Source organism: Ammospiza nelsoni, chromosome 11 (assembly GCF_027579445.1).
Source record: "Ammospiza nelsoni isolate bAmmNel1 chromosome 11, bAmmNel1.pri, whole genome shotgun sequence".
NCBI classification, from domain to species: domain Eukaryota; kingdom Metazoa; phylum Chordata; class Aves; order Passeriformes; family Passerellidae; genus Ammospiza; species Ammospiza nelsoni.
The window spans coordinates 12589589-12604864 of record NC_080643.1 but is presented as its reverse complement, the minus strand read 5'-3'; the positions used below and the strand labels follow the sequence as shown (position 1 = coordinate 12604864).

Here is a 15276-nt window from a genome sequence, read left to right as displayed (position 1 = left end):
AGTCTGCACACAGCAACATCACGGGCTCATGTCACCCATGACAACTCACTTTAATTGTCTTTTAGCTTCCTGTTTTTGAGAAACCTGGAGCATAGGATTCTGATGTGGATGCTACTAAAAGATCACACTCAATTTAGTTTCCAAATCCTTGCTTCTACATTGGACATAACTACAGAGTTTGCTTGCAATACTGTATCCACAGTACCCCATAAGCTCTGATTTTCACTGGTTACACACTCTTACATGCTGAGGGATGATTTAGGCTTTTAGTGTCCCCTCCTGAGGCCTGAATCACCTAGTCAGCAGGAAGTTTGGGTATCAGCCAAATACTTAATGGCTTTGCACAACTACTTGCCAATATTAACATTGAGCCAAGAGCTCAAACATTTGTAAAAGTACCAAAAGCTTTAAGGAAACCTCTTCTGTAGAGTTAACCTCCCCAAACAATATACAGTGACAGTTAAATGCAGAAATTATCAATCTGATTCCAAACTGTCTAAAACTGTTTAGTACAATACAATTCCCCACATATAAACCAAAACAAGCAAAATAGGAAAGAAAAAAAAAATAAAAAGGTGATGTAGAACACAATGCTCATATTTTCTCTGCCAGGACTGCACTCTGAGGCACCACAAAAGGAAGGACATTGACAGAAAAAAAATCTGTTCCATAAAAACTTGTCCTAGCAAAAAATTTCTTTATTTTGACAGCATCTTTTAAATACTCTCATTTAAAACACAACCTCTCCGTACACAGAAGACCAGGAGCACATGTGTAATAGAAGCAGTGACGAGGAGCCAGAAATATTTCTACCACTTTCTTTTGGTTTACCTATGTTTTCTACTGCTTTCATAGTGGCACAATACATTCTCACAGCAGAGAATATTCTTTTCTTCACACATTCTTTATTATCAGTGCTGATGTAAAGGGAAAAAAATGCAGCAAGCTGATATAAACTAGATACAAAAAACTGCAATCTGTTGTAGAGGAGCCTACCTTTCTTCGTTAATCTGAGTGGGCAGCCTGGCATGTCTTCTTTTAATAAGGTAAAGGAAAAAAAGATAAATACAATGCTCTTTATATGGTGTTAGTACAAGATCAGCATTGTTTCGATTAAAAGGACAAAGTACTCTCTTTTCCTGCTTACCAGGCTGACCAAGTAACTTCTTCTCCCCGACCTTTTTTAATACAAAAAAGAAAATAATCCACTTCTTCCTGCTACTCTACTATTCCTTACGAGTTTGAAAAACAAAGCATATATGACAACTTCAAAAGCAACATTTTCATTTAGGTTCCTTACAGTGTCCTGAATCTGCATTTCTTATGTAAATTTAAGTTTTACTACAGTCTGCACACTACATTTCTTTTTACTAGCTAACAGACATTAATTTCTGCCCTCCCTTGTAGCTTGTTGTAAAATTACACATATGTATCTGTAAATAAAGTGCGTTCCAAAGGCTGTTTTAATCTTGTGAGCTGCTCATGTCCCTGAGCTCCCATCAGTGCTACATGGAGGAACTGGCATTTACACCTCCCAGGACCAGGTCACATCAGGCCTTTCCTTTCCCTCTCACACAGAAGAAAATAAGAAGGCAAAAGCAGGAGTGGCTGCTTAATATGGCTCTAATGACATATATGGAAAATAAAGCTGTCAGGCATTCTAAAGCTGTCAGGTGCAGTGACAGCAATGAATACTTGTCATGCAATCAGAGAACTCCACCAATTGAAATATTTGCTCAAAATGACATATTAAAAATCTTGAAAAGCAAGCAGCTCTGAAACCATTATCAGGACTGTGAATCATATTACTCTCAAATATACTTAAGTGAAGGGTCAACAATTAATTTTTAACTCTTTTATACAAGTTTCATGGGCTTAAAATAAGCCTAGTGTTTAAGAAAGGTGCACTTCTTTCCAAGCATTTTACTCTTTATTATAATGTTTGAGACATTGTAATTGTTTTAAAACATCATAATAGTTAGAAGTAGGCTTTAAATAATATAAATAATCTTTAAACTCCACCAGTTGACACCTCCATTATTTTATAACTTTTCTCTGTTGCTCAAACTCCAATTCTTAACGTTTTATCTTTAACACTTCCATTAAAACAATTATTTCCTACAGTCTTGCATGTGACAAGTATCCTGAAGTTTCTAAGACACCTAAGGAAGGTGAGAAATTTCAAATTTGTTTCATTTTATTTTTCTGATGTTATGTAAAATACTAAAGACCTGAAAATGGAACATGAAAAAAAAAAGGCTTCTACAGCCAAGCAAAGGCAGAACCATCACATCTAATTTTAATTGTTATGCCAGAGAACACACTGTATCTCTATAAAAAGCTATAGGGCAGCCAATCTGCCAAGTCTGGGCAAACACAACCACGTACAGTCTGTAAAAGTTACCTGCCAGTGCTGAGCCTTTCTCACTCTCCAGTCCCTTCTGATTTAACAGCCACCCCCAGGTGCAGGGATGTTTAGGGTCACCCTTTGCTTAAACCTCAAAGCACCAAGAGCGGTGTAAAGAGTTCCAGAGGTGCAGGGTAAAGCACCTCAGCTGGACCTGGCTGAAGCTCCCAGTCCCACTCACCATGTCATTGTTTTGCTGCCCATCTGCTCTCTGCAGCTTCTAACACTGGGATTCTATTTTTTATTGATGGGTGGGAGGGTGGTGGTGTGAATCACAAGCAACAAGGGATAGAGACACACAAATTCCAAAACACTGCTTGTCCCTGCTCAGTTTTTTGGTTCTCAGCTTCCCCACACCATAATGACCTTCCTAGGACACACAGATATTTCTAAGGACCTGGCAAGCTTTTGGTTTTCCAGAGAAACATTTCCTAACATTTGAATCCTTGTAGGTGTCTTGTATGCTAAATTCTGCATCCTAGTCTGTATTCATCATGCCTTCCATCCTGCAATTGTTACTCACTTGCCTTTTATTCCCTTCGCAATAAGAATTCTCATTTATCAATGCAAGCCTGCATTTATAAGCTCCAGTATTTTGTGGAGGATTATTCTAAGGCACTTGGTAAATCAGGCAAACAGTACATTTCATTTAATAACTATTAAAGAAAAACAACAACAATCATATGTCTTGAATTCTTACTAAAATAGGTTCCTTTGGGGAAAAAATAACAGAATGTAAAAGTACACAACATTCTTCAAGATTACTTGAAAGTTATGCCTAATTATTAGCACAGTTATGCTTCGCTTTTGCCAGCATTACCTAACTTGAATGACTAAATAACTTACAGAAACACAGTTATAGACTGAATTATCTTTTGAGAAGGCAGAGCTTAAAAATAAGCATGATTTAATAAAACCTAGAAGTTTACCAGGAAAAGTCTGAAAGACCAGACTTGTTCTGTCATTTCTATGCCACCAATATTTATACAAATTCTTTGAAACCAAAGGCTGCTCAGCTGGTAATATATATATTAAACGCATAATAAAAACTACATTCCTCTTAGTAAAATAACCTAAGAACTGAAAATAGTGTCAAAGGAAATTGACCAAGTTTATAGTTCGACCTGTTAATTTGTCTATTTCCACAATAAGTATGCTTAAAAATAGTCTGTCATTTACCATTATGTCATACTTTTAATTTTAAGATGCATTTATAACTCTTAATGGTTTAGAAACCAACAGAGACACTCCCACACAATGGAGTACTTTCAATTTAATTCAATAAGGCTACTCCAATGCATGTTACTAAACACAGGCTTACACATTTGCAAGACAAAGCTATATTTTTCCTTTTTTGCTACAAAGCTTCCATTCTCTGTAAAAAGGCAACAAAATGGTCACAGGATCAGCTGTTAAGACTACCTATGCAGCCTCCAGCAGTTTCTTAGAATACTTAAATACTGGGATATTTAGCAAGCCTAAATATCCATTCTGCAGTTTGCGTTTATTTGATTCTGGAATAGCAGTATGCCTACTCAAACTGCAAAACAAGAAGCATATTTCTGCATTCAGCTTGCTTTGAAACCACCACAATGTAAAAACCTGTAGAACATCCCTCCTCTGTTGTCTTTGCCCAGATATAAGAGCATGCACATTTCGGTACCATGCCAAAGGAAAACTGGCTGTGCTTCAGCCACATCAGATCACAGCTGTCCAAGGAACTCACAGGCTCTGTAAGCAATGCAAGTGATTTAGCAGATTAGCTTTCAATTCATCATAGAATCAGCATCCTGGACCATTAGAAGACCTTGCACTTCAGGAATTGCCTTTTTATTTATTTATTTATTCACCAAAAGAGTGGAAGAATTCCCCAAGCACTTGGTGGCTGGCTCATAATTTCACAGCACGGCCCAATCTGCCCCCTTTGGTCTCACACTCAGCTAAGCACAATCACACCAGTTCACAAGTGCAATTTCTAAGTCCTCACAGGCATCTGACTTAACATTTGAAGCTGATGACAGATGTTATTGTAACTGTTTCCTTAAGGAAAAACAAATGGCTTGAGCAGATTTGAAATGAGGTCTATAAATGAAAGCTGAGGTACATCATGACTGCCAAGACTCAGCCATCAAAAATAAACTTGCTGTACACAGCAAACTGTCTTCCAGAGGAGCCCCTGAGAGTACCCATTTCTTCCACTATTATTGCACATAGGTAAACAAAAGGAACTGTGCTTCATTTACCAGGTCATATTTGTCCACTAATCTGAACTGTTCAAAGAACATAAGTGGTAAGAAATGCATTTCAGCGATATATTTTGAGGAAAAGAATGCACTGCAGAAAGCTGTTTAAGTAAAAGTCTCACCATCATAGAAATAGCACAGACCTGTGCTGTTTTAGAAATTAAGTAATTCAGACACTGCATGTGCCAAGAGATAATGAAATATATATCTGAGCAGATTACCAGTAAATTAATTTTACCGACCATGAAAAGTGTTTAGATAACACTGAAAACTGAAGGGACAGCAGTAAAATTTCCAACAGGCCTCAACTCATATTTGACAAAGAAAAATCAGTTCCTGAGACTTCAAAGAAAAATCAGTTCCTGAGAATTCAAGTACTGTGGCCTCCAAGTCCTGCAATGAAACAATCCAAACATGCCAAACAGTGTAACCACAAGTACAGACATGTTAAACCTCCATAAGGAATTGGAATGAAGGGACCAAGATGTGCTCTGTAAACTTCTCAATGCCTGGAGAAGATTATGTCCCATTAGTCAGCATCCCAAATGATCTGAGTTGTTCACTTGGAGGGAACTGCCCCACACATTACCAATGTAAAATTCAGAAATGGCAGAGATTTGTTACATTGCTTTCACTGCCTTCAAAATAAATTGCACATTATATCCAACTAAGCAATCAGTACAGACAATGCTTTCTCCAGTGCTTCCCACCCCAACTCCACAGCACTTCCTGAAACTACAGCAAATCATTCCCACACAAACCTATACAATATATATTTATATATACACACACCTTTTCCATCAATCCTTTTATGCCATTCAATGTCCCATGTAATTTCTCACACAATGAGAGTTTAGCATTAAATCACTTGAAAATCTCCCAATTTTCCATTTTTGCAGAATTTGGCCGCTAGATTCTACATCTGCACTGTGACTTCAGTTAGAGGAATAGGATAATGAGCAGGACAAACAGTGGGAAGTATTTAAAAAAAAAAACTCAAACAGTATTTGCTGCAAGTGGTGTATTCTAACCAAATAAAAAGTACATTTATCATTAAAGAAGTCACATGGTAACTAGCCTGAAACATTTCCAGTGAATGCCAGTCTGCAAGACTGTCTTAGAATGAGTTTTTAAGATAATCAAGAAAGCAAATATCACCTTTCAAAACCTAATCTTAAAATTCACAGAAATGCTCTGGCTTTGCTAAACATTTAAAATGTTAAAGACTCCCACACATCCAATCACAACTTGAAACTGACATACACCTCAAACTCTTAGACACATTTGTCTGCTCTCCTAAAAGCACAGAAATTCCAGCTCTACACATCTCCCTCATTGTTCTCATTTTAAAGTATAGGGACAACACATCACCTGCCCATTGCCAAGTCTAAATTTCTAATATTAGGAAGGAATTCCAAGTTTTTACTTTTTTTTACTTTTTCCAAGTAAACAGAAATGCTGTAGCAGTAATGGAGCCTTATCCAGAGAAGTGCTAAAATATCTTTGCTCCTCCTCTCTCCTTTGGCAGAGCTCAGCACCTGACAGACTGTCCCTGAAAGGAGATGTGGTTCCCAGTTGTTGCCATTACCCCAAAACAAATCCTGGCTACTTAAGATATTCCAAAGCTGGGAATCTAAAAGCCACCATCACTAAATCATAAAAATCCCTGAAATCAACTGTCAAGAAAGCAACAACAAAATTTAAATTCCACAATGCTAATGCATCGGACACCCACATTTTGACATACAAACATTGGATATCCATGCTTAGAAAAGTCCTTGGACCTCCACAAGTAGTCAACTGCTGCTTTCCAAGGAAACAGGTTGGGGATTTGTTTGCATCTTACGTCCAAGCAGTAACAAACCAACATCAGTCAATTTCACTTCATTTCAGAAAGACTGTAAGAGATGGTTTCTTTCTATAAACTACTTTTCATCTTTAAAAATGGAATAAAACCAAAATACTCCAGAATATTTAACTGATGTTTATGCTGATATGCCTTTGTATTTTCTTAGTGTCAAAGTGTCACTCAGAAGAAGCAGCACTACACAGTTCATTTTCAGAATTTAGTTTCAACTATGACCCTGAAAAAGAACTTACAAAGTCATTTTACTTTCAAATAGCTCCTACCCTTTTGCCAGCACTTAACAGAAAATGTAAGCTAGTCTTAGTGTTGCAAAATATAAGTAAATTGAGGCAAGCTCATCATTCCTAAATAGATATGAGATCATTCAAAAACTAAGACTTAAATCACAAAAATATTTTAACACAATCCTAAACCAAACAAATAAAATATCACAGATAAAAAGGATCACATAATAATTTTTTTTAAAAATCCAGTATCAGAGTAACATTTCCTAGGTGGATCTAACTAAGATCCTCCATATATATATCTTCCAGGCATTAAAAACTAAATTAAACAGATGAAAACAAATGCATCATAGTGGATAAAAATATAATAAACACCCTAAGAGATACAGGTGGGAGAACATATGTGGTCTTTGGAAGCGATACACAGGCTGGTTGCCTCATCCTCTTTGAGGGGTGAACAACCCACTCTTTTTTCTTAGTCATCCTTCAAAGGTCAGTAACAATCATCTTTCTAAAGGAAAAGGAAAAATATCACCTTGAGCATGCTTACACAAAAACACATGCTGAATAAATAATTCTCTAAGTATCACATATATTTGGCATTCCAAAATGGTTGTATGTGTTCTTTTGGTATTTGGCTGCTAAGGATAAGGCCCACAGCTTTCTTCAGCCTTCAGAGCAGGCAAGGAACAGCAGGAGGGACTGGCATGGATGCTGGATCTCACACCACCATCCACCAGAATTTGACTAGCAGTAGATTAGGAGGAGTCGAAGAAGCACCCACAGGATAAGAGGCCACGAGAAGTCTTGTCCAAATGCTGGCAAACCTCAAGAGCAAGGATAATGAGTATAATAAGGCATCCAAACAGTAACCAAAAAATTTCTCAATTCCTAATTTGAAGATCTACCCCACCCTGGGTGTGGTCATAAATGCAGCGTGGGGTTTCTCCATAGTACAGAGATGTAGTCTCAACCTGAGCTGGACAGCCATAGACCCCAGGGACTGCCCTTATCTCAACGAGCCTATGGAAGAAATTATGTTCCCTTCACTCACTGGACAAAAAGCCTCTCCTTCCTCCCAGATTCCGCTAGGAAAAGTGAAAATGCTAACTCACCTTGATGCTTTTGAAAGCCATTTTACACAGAGCTTTAAAACAAAAATAACAGCAGTAAAAATGCTTCCTTTAAGGCACTGAGGAGATGTGGAGGCACTTTCACACACAGCCCTTATTGCTACACCCACGAAGCCAAGGCTTGGACTGCAAGTTTCTTCCATCAAGAAACTAAGAAATCTTTTCCCACAGAAACATATTTCTTAAGGGACCTGGACATAGCATTATACACTCTGTGTGCAGAAACAGACCCGTTAAAAAAAAAAAAAAAAAAAAAGCGGGGGGCCGTTTTCCTCCTTCTGCTGGGGGAAAGGAGCTAAGGGGGAATGCACTGCTCCAGCACACGGACCGTGAGGGGACTGCGGCTGAGGGGTTTTATGGCTGGTGTTTGCTTCACCTGAGCTGTGGGAGCGTTCGCCATCCCCCGCCCTTCCACGGGAACAGTCCGAGGAAATCTCCTGGCACAGGGACTGGTTTGAGGTCCCGGTGGGGACGGGAAGCCCTGACACGGCCGCTGCGCGGAGCCAGGCCGGGCAGGCGGCCGGGCTCCCTCAGCCCCGCTGCCGAGCAGAAGGCTGGGAGGGCAGTGCCCGATGTTCCCCCCGCACCGGGCTGGGGAAGGGCCGCAGGAGGGCTCTGCCATTCCCGGGGGAGGGGGAAACGGAGGAAGGGAGGAGGGCGGCAGCGCATCGCCAGCATCTCCCCTGAAGGCAGGGCGGCGGGGCTGACACGGGGGATCCGCTCCGTCCTCGGCTTGGCGACGGGGAAACCAAGTGCCAGGGGCGAGGCGACTTGATGGAGAGGAACCTCCCTCCCTTCCCCGCCCTCCGAGGAGGGGGAGCCGGAGCGGGGCCTGCGCCCGGCGCGGCTGCCGGGAAGGGGCCGCGTTCGAGGCGGCCGCCCTGAACACGCACGTGGGGCTGGAGGGCCGGGGATGGGAATAAAAACAAATCCCGAACGACAACAGCTAAGTGAAAGCACTGATTTAGAAAGCCGACCAAAAAACTAACCCTGGCAAGTAGGATTCGCCCTCCCCTTGGCTGCACTTATTGGCCGCGCTCGTGTGCAACGAGCTCGTGTCTGCCAATGCCACTGGTCGGCCGGCGTGTCCATCACCACGGGAAGAGCAATTCGCCGCTAAGGGAATAGATTCCCATCCATCCATCCATCACAAGGCTTAGCAGGTAGCCGCCTAGAAATCAATCACACACTAATAAAAAAAAAAAAATCCTTTTCCATCAAATTACTACTGTAGTGCTCCCAGGAAAATATCTATTGTATCCTTAGGGAACATAGGCGTGGACTTCATCACATTCATCACTTATCCAGCCTAAAATGATCTTTTCTTAAAAAATAAATAAATAAATAAATGAACCCCAGCATCATAAATGAGGGACCCCAGTAAGTATTCATTAATTACATGACTGAAAAATAATACTCTGTTAGCGTCTGTTTCCATTTGCCAGCCACTAGAAGGGAACAGAAATCTTTCACCTTTTTTTCCTGACACGGTTTTTAAAACACCAAACATTATCCATTATTTAAGTATAAAGCTAGGAATTTCCAAAACCCATCAATTCTATTCCAGAAAACTTTAACAACAACAATAATATTTTTAAACACTAGGCACCAAAAAAAAATTTTTTAAAACATATTAAAAAATAGAGTCCTATGGCTGCTTTTAATAGAAATTGCAAGAGAGGTTTCTGGTTGACGATTCTGTAGGGAGAGGCACTCTGTTACCAGAATAAGATGTGCACTTGGTTCCATTTATTACAATGTATTTCCAAGGCAATATAAAAAGCCTATTCTGCAAATTCATCTCCAGATTCAGCTACCAGACAGTTGTGAAAAGCAATACCAGCATTTCCTTAATCACAGTAAATTTACAGTCATGCATCCCAGCCATATTCTTGTTCGAGCTTCTCACCTTTCAAATCATTGCATCTGCCTTCCGTCCTCACACGGATTTTACAACATCACGTTTAGCTGGCATCCCATTTGCGCGGAGGAGGGAGGCGGCAGGGCGAGCCGGAGCCGCGCAACGCCTGCGAGGGGCTGCCGAGGAGGAACCTGCTGCGGCCGGGGGAGGCTCGTGTGCCCCTGTCCCTCAGCGAGTCTCCCTCAGTCAGCTGCGAGCCCGGCTGTCTGGGCTGCCGGTCCCTGACTCAACATTCCCAGCATTCCCGAGGAGCCGGGGCTCCAGCGGCGCGGCGCGGAGCCGCCGGGGGCAGCAGCGGCAGCAGCGGCGGCGGCAGCACACGCACCGCAGCCCGTGAGCCCTGCGAGCGGCGGGCCCTGGCCGTTCATCGCCAGCCCGCGGGTTCCAGTCCCCACCCAGCCAGCGGCTGAGAGCGTCTTACTCATTGGGAGACAGCCTAAAAATACACCTAGGTCTGCGTAAAACTGCAGAGGATAAATTGCTTTCTCGCCCCTGTTCACCGAAGGCCAGAAATGTTCAAAGGCAGGTGCTTCAGAGCATGATGTCTAAAAAGCCATTGCTACATGTGTGTATTTACATAAACAGAATGAACATAGAAATCTGAATCTGTGTTTGGGCTTAAGTGTCAAAGAAATTAAGATGACATCCATATTTATTTGTGTTTATTTTTCAAAAAAACAGTATGCAGGGGAGAAAAAAACCACAGGATTAGCTGCTACACAAAGCCTGAAAGCTTTTTCCATAAGAAAACTGCAAACTGCATTAAAAATTATTCCTGAGATTTTATTGCTTTTTATTAACAGGAGTGAAAGAAACTTCTCTAAACATCACCAGCATCCTAAGAACAGAGGGTTTGTTCCTTTTCTATTTTTCCCTCTTCTCAATTCTTTTTAGTTTAATCAATTTGCATACAATTATAAGTGATCACCTTTGGTCTTTAGCATCAATGCGCCTTCATACCTTACCCTACACAAAATTTCACAAACATTTTATCAGTCTCCTCCTGATCTCATTGCCATAACAATAATTTTAAGAACAATTTCGGATTTGTAGTTGCTTTAATATAATCTCTACTTTATTTCTGTCTTGCCCACATAGGCATCTATAAATGCCACTATTAAAAAGCATTGAGAACAACAGCTTTAATGGAATTACTGTTTAAAAATATGTCAAATAAAATTGATTTCAACCAACTGTATTTAAAATTAGTGTAACATTTTATTGCAGTACCTGAATTGTCCAAAGCCAGCCGAAATAATAGGCTGTCATAGGAATTTATTTGGAGATGCTAGAAAGTCATTCCCAGCAGGAGCATAGCAGGTTTGAATTTCCCTAAGAAAGGGACACAATCTTACAGTACCCACCTACTAGCTATAATTGCAATAGAAGGCAAATATTTTTTCTGAGTTCAAAGTAATGGAATAACCATGATTAAAATGCAGACTTATTTGAAGACATTTCTGTTCAAGTTGTTTCAAAACCATGAAAAATACGGACACAGAAAATCTATTCCTGAAGAAATTGACAAGAAGGGACGTGGTTTTGTATACAAATAATTTCACTTGATCTGAAAAGAAAAGTAGTCCTCAAGAGTTAGCAAGTCTGCATCTGTAAGAAAACTGATAAGCACTATAAAATGTGGGTCACTACACTGAATGCTTCAGAGCACAAGAAGTGTCCATTTTCAGCTTAGCCCTTAATTTGGATTCAGTGTGAAATAAGAACCTCTTCTAGACCTGTCTCAATATTGCTAAATCAAATTCTGTCTCAGTATTGTTAACGATGACAGGACTTTTGTTCTAAGAGGTGTCAGCTGCTGACAGTTTTTTAAAAAACATGTCACACCATTCCTGTCTATATGAAAAGACAAGGAACATCAGGTTCTGCCTTATCTTTTTTGTGACTCATTCACTGGCAAAGACTGAGGGCCTTGTGATAGCCAGCAAAAGCCAGAAGTGTCCTGACAGAGCACCAGTGGCCTAAGAATCTTCTTTCCAAGGAGTAATCACTGTGGGAAGACAGAGAGCTGCCATAAGGCTGAAACAACACTGCAATGAATTGAGCTTGCTGTCACTGAATGAACTTTATAGCGGAGTTCATCACAGCCCATCCCAGAGCTGCAGACCCTCTGCAGGGAACTGGCAGCACTACATTCTGTGCCAAAGAACAGAATATACCCACCATGGATAAGACCATTGCAGATCTTTGTGTGAAAAAAGTATTTTGCCAAATTGTACTCAAAAAGACTTGTTAGAAAAATGTGCAGTTTAAGAGAAGGAGGGGAAAAGTAATCAGAATTTTACAGCTAATCTACTTATTGTATTAGTAGAAACAACATCCATGCAAAGAACCTCAGGGTCACATAATCCAAACCCTTCAATAATATTCATTCCTTATGTTCAAGACCATGCTGGAATCCAAATCCAAAGGGTAGTATAATAACAATTGTGTCCTTAAGGCTGAATTCTTTGCAGCTGATGAAAGTTCTCATTTCAGTCTAATCACAGGACCATCTGTGTTTTCCTCAGTGCCATGATGCAGGTGGGTGCCATTAAGCACAAAAAAAGCCAGATCATATAAGTAAACTACCACTTTTTTCTTTTTTATTTATTGTAAGAGGTTCCCATTAACTACTAGATATATCTGTCAGCCAACTGTTAGAGGAAAGCAGTCTGTTGTAAAACCTAAACAACTATTTATAATATAAAGTGCCATGTGATGCAGTGTCTAATGTTTGCACTTGTCAACAGTTTCCATCTTCAAATAGATTTTTGGCTAGCAGACTTCAGTTTATTTGTTTTCTACCTTAAAAATGCAGTATATTCACAGTTCTTTCTGCTTTCACGTCAGGAGCTGTGGAAACCCCACTGAAATTAATAGTGGTTTGTTTGGTTTTTTTTAAATTTCAATTAGCCCACATTAAGGCCCTAACCAAGTAAAGTAAATATGAAATACAGATTTTCAAGTCTCTTCCTTAATGTACACTACACTGATTTTGGAAGCAGAAGAGTATAAAACATGCTTACTACAACTATCCTATTTACTTATTCTAAGTATAAATAGTTCAAAATAACATATAATGTAGAATGTTACTTACTCTCTTCAATTCCCATGCCTCCCTTCATCCTTCCCAATTCTTTCTCCTCACCTGTGGTACTAAGACTTTAACAGCAGCCAGCTCCCTTTCATGTTTTGGTGAAGATGGATGTTCTTTAGTCCTTCATTTCTTTAAAAACAGAAATACAAATAGAAGCTTGGTCCCTGCTGCATAATTCCTAGCAAGCAGCTGCAAGTGTGTGCTTTAAAAACCCAGGAAAATCTATTTCAGCTTTAGTCGTTGAATCTGTGAATAGCCCCACCCTATTCCTCTGTGCTTCCCTAACTTAATTTACACTGAAATTTACAGAACTAAAAAAAACAAAAAAAAAAACATTGCCTTTACCATGACGAGGTGATCAGATTTCAAGTAAGCACTTGACCCGAAATAAACAAAAAGCTCCAAACAAAAAAAGTAATTGAAATAAAACTTAGTTTCCTGTTGATTTCAGAATGAGGCCCTATCAGTCAAGTCCACAGAGAAGGTGCATTCATCAGTCATTAACTATGGACTGTTCTTTCCTATCAGTTTCTATACTCACCTGCAGATACCTGTCAAACTGAATAATAAAACAGTTTCCACTACATGTTAAGCTTCTCTTTTGCTTTCCTCATGACATATCACCCAAGACTGCTATAGTGGTTTTAAAAATTATTAGTATAATTTATTTATTATTAATTGACATGATCACATGCTTTCTAAAGGATGGAAAAGTAAGTGTTACTTGAATGTACCTGAACACACAAGAGGCCATTGAGGAATTCTTTATAATGTATTATAATGCAAAAACAAACAAGGAAAATATACTAATTTGTAATTACATAATTTAGCAGTTTATTGTGTACTGCACAGCCTATATCTATTCAGGATAGAAATAAAGCTACTCTGGCAGATACTGTTACCATCATAGTTAGAAGTAGAGCAAAAACACTAAAATAACTTAATAGTAAAAATACCCATCTCACAGAAGATCTCCAGCTTCCACATCTCAAAACAAGGCTATTAATAGGCATTTGCACCAACTCTACAACATATTTCAGAGAGTTAAAAATAATTCTTAGGAAAATTCAAATTCCAGGAATTTTTAACAGTATGTAGCAAAGACAGCTTAAACATCTTGAATTAGGTTTAACATTTTAAATTTTATCAATGGCACTTTATTTTCCTGGTTGGAAACCCAGTATTACTGCTACCATCATTGTACACATAAATATGCAGGATGTCTGTTATAGAGAATTGCTACTAAATGAGCACTGACTAGCAAACTCTCAGATGCTGGTTTGGGTTTTGTTTAATCATTTCAGAGCTAATGTCCAACTGACTTTTCAGTAAGAATTAAGCTTTCAAATGCCAACCTCACTCCTGAAAAGTAAATCCAGATACTAAAATTTTACTTACAAGTGTCAGCAAGAGGCACTTCATCTGAAGGCAGCTGAGGTTCTCCTCTCACTTCTCAAGCTGCAGAAAACACATCTCCTTCCCCACTTAGATCTCAACCTCCACAGCACACCTAGCACATACAGACACTGGAACTGCAGGACTATTCACCACTACCCATCACCTTTTCCCAGCAGAGCTACAGGGCAGTTATTCAGTGAGGGAACCTTTTATTGGCAGCACAATCTCCTCCAATTTTAAGCAGCTGAGTACTGAAGCCTGAGGCACTGCCTTAATCACATGCACGTGGTGGGAGGGAAGGACTGGAGCAGAACAAAATTACCTGAGCTAGGGGAGCTAAACTATATCCACTACAGCAGTCCCCAATGGAAGCAAATTTTTACAGTGAGCATGGCCCTATTAGATAACCAAATTCAGGAATCATGTGAAAATAATAAAACCAGTAGCCCTGTATGGCTGCTTTGAAAGTGACACTGAGCCTACAGCTGCTTTCTTCTTTTGTGCTCCTTGTGGATTCTGTTGAGTGTCCAACTGAATAACCAGAAATACAAAACACCTGACCATGGATGGCAACTCCAGCTCCCACAAAGGTTCACAATTAGCTAATAACTGACATTACATAGCAGGTGTGAGCTTCACACTACTGTTACATTTATAATAAGGTGACTTGATAGTGTTCCATCTGTTACTCTATATAGACACACTGAGAAAATTTCTAGACTGTTTTGAGAGGGTAACACATTATATCCACTTTATAATACTTCACAGGATTACACAAAGTACATTTATGGGGAATTAAGTTAGATTTATTTTATATATTAAATTAAACAATTTACAACATGGTTTTATAGATCCTTTTACACATACAGTAATTCACCTCTGCATGCAAACATGAAAAAACGTCCACAAATTCCACAGTAAAAAAAAAAAAATCTGTGATACAAAGGTTCAGGTTGTCTCAATCTTGAAATCTTCTTCACTACAAA

The 15276-nt window shown here is 39.5% G+C and overlaps 1 protein-coding gene across 1 annotated transcript in view; it reads right to left on the bottom strand.

The window, feature by feature from the left end:
• Positions 1-14492, bottom strand: part of ERC2 (ELKS/RAB6-interacting/CAST family member 2) — a 353494-nt gene extending 339002 nt beyond the window's left edge. The window contains exons 1-2 of the mRNA XM_059480170.1: positions 14291-14492; positions 12944-13021 (exon numbers count right to left, since the gene is read on the bottom strand). The gene's annotated coding sequence lies outside the window, so the exon portion shown is untranslated. The remainder of the gene's footprint in view (positions 1-12943; positions 13022-14290) is intronic.
• Between the last annotated feature and the right edge of the window lie 784 nt (positions 14493-15276).